The following is a 5,273-nucleotide window of genomic DNA, read 5'->3' as shown; positions in this document are numbered from 1 at the left end:
AGCCAAGTCAGCTCGTGAACTACTTGAGATCGGCTCGTTAAAAGCTCCGAACAGATCCGAGCTTAATAAATGAGCCTAATCCCGAGCTTCACTTATCGAGCTTGAGGTAACTCATGAACTTAAACAAACCTATTATTTATATAATTTTTATTTAATGTATTAATTATATAATTTTATAATCATATGTATTATATGTAAAATTTTGACAAACTAACAGAATGATACATAGTTGTTATATACAAATATTATAAACAAAAGTATAAAAAATGTATATAAATTAAAGGAAAATTGGATTTTTAATAATCCCAACTTAATGCAGTTGGCCAATAATAATCCCAACTTTGAAAATAGCTGTCACTGGTCCCAACTTTTACACTATTTGTTTTCATTGAACCTTCGTTAAAAAAAACTTAACGGTGTTAAGTTTTTTTCAAATTTCAAACTGATATTTTAGGGCTTTTGATCGGAATGAGGATACGAGTCGATTGATGTAAAATTTAACTTGAAACGGCGCTTCAAACAGCTTGATTTTTGTTAATTAATAGTTTAAACACCAGAATTGAAGCATCCTTTAGTTGTTTGGACCACTGTTTAGAGGTAAGTTTTACATCAATCGACTTGTATCCTCATTCCGATCAAAAGCCCTAAAATATCAGTTTGAAATTTGAAAAAAACTTAACGCCGTTAAGTTTTTTTAACGACGGTTCAATGAAAACAACTAGTGTGAAAGTTGGGACCAGTGACAGCTATTTTCAAAAGTTGGGATTATTATTGGCCAACTGCATTAAGTTGGGATTATTAAAATCCAATTTTCCTAAATTAAATAATATATAACGTACAAACCAAGCCCGATCCGAGCTCAAGCTTAAAAAACGAGTCATGAGCCGAGCCCGATCCAAGCTCAGCTTGAAAAACCAGTCATGAGCTGAACTCGGGCTCAACTCATTTGTACCCCCCTAAGTTAACCAGGTCAAAAAGTCATCCTGAATCATTTTATTTAAGAGGCGCTAACATTATTATTTCAATAATATAACTTTTTATTTAAACAGATTATCAAAACACTTTCTTAAACTGCATGCTAATATAGGGAGGTGAATTTATGACACAACACAAACCTAACACGATATTCGCGGGTTTGGGATAAGTCCAAAATGGGTTTTTTGTCAATTTTGGGTGGAACCCGCAAACAAGTTTAGCTAAACCCGTTATCTTATTCTTTATAAAGTGTGGTTTGTGTCATAACAATGGTTGGGTAACTTACACCAAAGTTTAAAAGTTTAAAGAACTTTTATAAATTAAATGTAATTGTCTACATACATTAATATTCTAGTTCTAAATTTGTAACTTTAGATTACTAACGTGCACAAAAAAAAATTAAGAAAAATAAATCGTGAATCAAGTTCAACAGGTTGTGTTTGTGTCAACCCGTGAGTTCGAGTTCATGTGTCTGACGCAATTTCAAGGTTCATGTCAAATTTTCAGGTTCGTGTCAGGTTCAAACGCACAAAAACAGCCCATTTAGCACCCCTATGCTTATTCAAACAGCTTCAACGAGACAGGCTTCTTAATTTTTTACATAGAGAGAATTTATCGCAACGGCCAACCTTGATTTGATTACTTTTCATAGTTTTAAGTTTTAACACCTTTTTCTTTTGTATTGTAATTTTCCTCAAATTAAAAAGATTCGTAGCAATTTTAAAATAAAAAATAATTTGGTAAACATACCGGGCCTGATCACCCAGCTTGAGAAGTAATGGTCTATACGCCTCGGTTTGTCACGTTGCCGCAAACCTGAATATTTAACTGCCTGCGCAAATTCAGCTTCACATAATTTAATATATATTATAATTATAATATCACCATATAAAGCAAACTAGCAACTATTTTATTACCATATTAGAAATTATCATAGTTATGCAGATCTAATACTATAATGTTAATTAGAAAAGGGACCAACTTATCCTTACCTTTGTAACACAGTAGTAAGTTTTCTCGTCTTCTTCCCATATCCTACGACCGATGACATATTCTCGATCACTGCAGAAAAATGGGAACTGCATGAATACCCAGAAAAGTTAGTGTAAAACAATCAACAGATGAAATGAAAAATGTGTATACTAGTTCAAACAATACAAAGGTATAGCATCCTATTATATAGTAATCTAACAAACACTAATATAAGAAAATGACTATGCTATCCTTTAACTAATATACAGTCTAACTGTAACAGTTAGTTTTTAGAATTTGCAGTATTCATAATTACTAGTTAATTGTTTATATGTAAATGTGAAACCTTTTTAATCCAGTTGACAATCATGGTCCCAGTATGAGGGCACTCTTCCAATATCTTTACATAAGTCAGCATCGAGTCCCACTTAGGTCTAAATTCATCATCCCAGAAGAAATCTCTAACCAGCTCTGCTGTTGCATCTTCAAACACGGTTCTGCTACGGTATACAATCGGGCGCCTAATAAACAAATCAAAGAAAAGAAAAATACTGAACAATTCTGAATGAAAATAACCATTCTTATAACTTTTGTCATCATATTCACAAGCTAACAGGTGTTACGTCTCAACTTAAAAAAAAGTGACAAGCCATGTAAACTTTACCTCAGGCTCGTAACGCCAAGCTTGACAAGCCATGTTGGACATAGAGCGTTCAAACATATTTTGCCAAACAACATCCTTACCATCAAGAAGATGCAGCAAATATTCTAGATCCTTTCCTGTGATAACATCATGGTCTCCCCCTGAATTTACAATGCTGCACCTATCAATGATAATTAAGTGAATCGAGTAATTCACATGTCATGGTCCATTTTGTGACACGAGAATATTAGCAAAATTGAAGAAGGTTAAGTTTCACTGAGTGTTGAGAAAATACACCACCTAATTAACCCTTCACCGCTGTCATCCCTTACAGTTAGCAAGCTAGAATAAAAACACCAAAAACACACTCAAGGAAACAAACCAACAAAATTTATTTATGCAAAATTTGACCAGATATCTTTTGTAGCAGCGCCAATGAGGAATATCATAACGGGAAATCAAGAAAATAAAATGACATGACGTAAATAATAATCTATCTAGAAGCCTACGTCATAACAGAATTATACATCTACGAGAAGACACTAAAAAGGCACTGTTACCAATAATATTAAATGTCTCGCTAATGATAGAACATACATCTACGGTGAGCGATCTACCAGAAGATTTGTGACATCAAATGTATGAAACAGGCGAACGTTTAGCATAGTAAAGGCATTAAAAAGTTTTGCAAAGTAAATACTTTAATAAACCTTGCATTTTTTGGGCAATCAGGTACGCAAAAGGTCAGTCAAGTTCTCAGTTGAGAAATCTCACACTGTTCTATCTTACTTACAAGCTACAAGCATACTTTAGAAGCATACGGTTGAAAAAAAAAGAAACCAAGCAGTTAGACCACACCAACCAGAGTGTAAGTAGCATTCTTATTAGAAATACTTTACGTTACTAAAAGCTTAAGCTCCAACAATGTAACATTTATCAAAAAATCTTAGACTCCATAAATAAGACATAAGCACACATAGATTACACAAACTTGAAGTTGCCATGTAAAAGCATCCATGTATTCTACTAAAACAACCAAACAATGGCATGATTACCATTAAAGATAACTTTCACATTATAAAGAAGTCACCTGGAAAGAACTAGAACAAAAATATTACATTTATGGAGCTAGCATTGTAAACTGTATATAACTAAAACCTAAGCTAGCGCATCATACCATTGCCATCTATAATAATGTCAGACATGATATCTTCCACTAAAACTAAGCCAAAATAACTTCTTGACATATCTGTTATATCAAGAATCTCTACTTTCAATAAATCAATCCTCATTAGATACAAGTTAACCGGTAATTATCCAGAAAATTGCATGTAAAAACCACTCTGATCTGAAGAACTGCAAACTTGCAGGCTGGTGCTCGTTAAGGATCACATAATCAAACATTAATCATTCAAATAATATCTCATTTATCTTCTCACATCAGCATGATTCAAGTACACTAGCCGACAAAATACAACCGTATAATTAGCAATTTAAAACCCTATCCAGAGCAGTTAAGAGTTCCATATTATCAGCTACAACAAATCATACAATTACAATGTCCCACTCAGATTTGATTACACCTAGATGCCAAAAGGCATTAACTAACACATATCTCAATTCAACAATGGTAGACCTAAACTTAATTAGGAAATTCAACAAGTAAACCTAATATTTCAATTCCAAAAATAAACCTTAAGCAAACTTCACATAGCTAAATCATATATCACATTAAGAAATAAATAACATTAATAATAACAATAATAATAATAAATTAATAATCAACAATTAATAATCAACGGTTTTGATCAAATACAAATTAAATTAACGTGCTAATTATACGAATCGATTAGTTTAATTATATAATTCAACATAGTGTAACTATAGTGTAGTGTAATTACACATTACGTATAATTACGTATAATTACATAATTACACTAATTGGTTCTCACAATTATCACGTAAATTTAATTTTTCGTTAACTTTCCGAATAATAATAATAATAATAATAATAATAATAATAATAATAATAATAATAAAATACTGACGTAATATCAGCCGGAACCGGCTGCCGTCCAACCACCGCACGCGGTGGCGGCTGATCCTCCTTCCGCCGGAAGTTAGACCACATCCGACGGCCAACAGAAAAGGCCGACAGAGCGGTGAACGCTAACCATAGGCGTCGAGCACCGAATCCGGGCGGAGCCGTCCACGCGAAGCCTCTTAGCTTCGAACGAAACCCTAGAAACAGAAGACTGGTCCAGCGTGGGGTCCAGGCCCATCCGATGAGAATCCCGAGCGGCCCAAATTGGAAGCGCGCATAATAATATGTCGACGAGTGTTTCGATTAGAGACGGTTTGGTGATGGAATCGATTAATGTGTTGAGGTAATTTTGGTAATCCATCATTTGATTTTGATTAATTGATAGATGATGATTTACGTAATTATTAATAACACCTTCGATCGGTGCCGGAGGAATTAAAACAAGGATAGAGTACGCAAGGAAATGCGACGTGGCTGGCTACTGGTGGTGGATTTAGTTTTGTAGTGTAGGACGGGACCCACTTTAGAGTCCAAGTGTCGAGATGGTTGTATTATTAAGGGGGTGTTTGGTCTAGCTTTTTTAATCAAACTTATAGCTTTTTTTTTACAAAATAAGTTTAACTTGGTGTTTGGTTTTGC

General features: G+C 33.9%; 1 pseudogene across 1 annotated transcript; it reads right to left on the bottom strand.

Moving 5' to 3' along the window:
• Positions 1-1,655: 1,655 nt before the first annotated feature.
• LOC143554547 (uncharacterized) lies at positions 1,656-5,065 on the bottom strand (annotated as a pseudogene). The gene is made up of 6 exons (XR_013139040.1): positions 4,639-5,065; positions 2,612-2,771; positions 2,571-2,572; positions 2,294-2,468; positions 1,968-2,054; positions 1,656-1,807 (listed from the first exon to the last, which is right to left on the bottom strand). The product of XR_013139040.1 is annotated as an uncharacterized LOC143554547 (transcript).
• Between the last annotated feature and the right edge of the window lie 208 nt (positions 5,066-5,273).

The sequence above is a fragment of the Bidens hawaiensis genome, unplaced genomic scaffold (assembly GCF_021521415.1).
Source record: "Bidens hawaiensis isolate Kalapana, Puna unplaced genomic scaffold, B.hawaiensis_p1.1 tig00017759_1, whole genome shotgun sequence".
NCBI lineage: Eukaryota > Viridiplantae > Streptophyta > Magnoliopsida > Asterales > Asteraceae > Bidens > Bidens hawaiensis.
The sequence above is the reverse complement of the archived record's forward strand: the minus strand, read 5'-3'. Positions and strand labels throughout refer to the sequence as shown.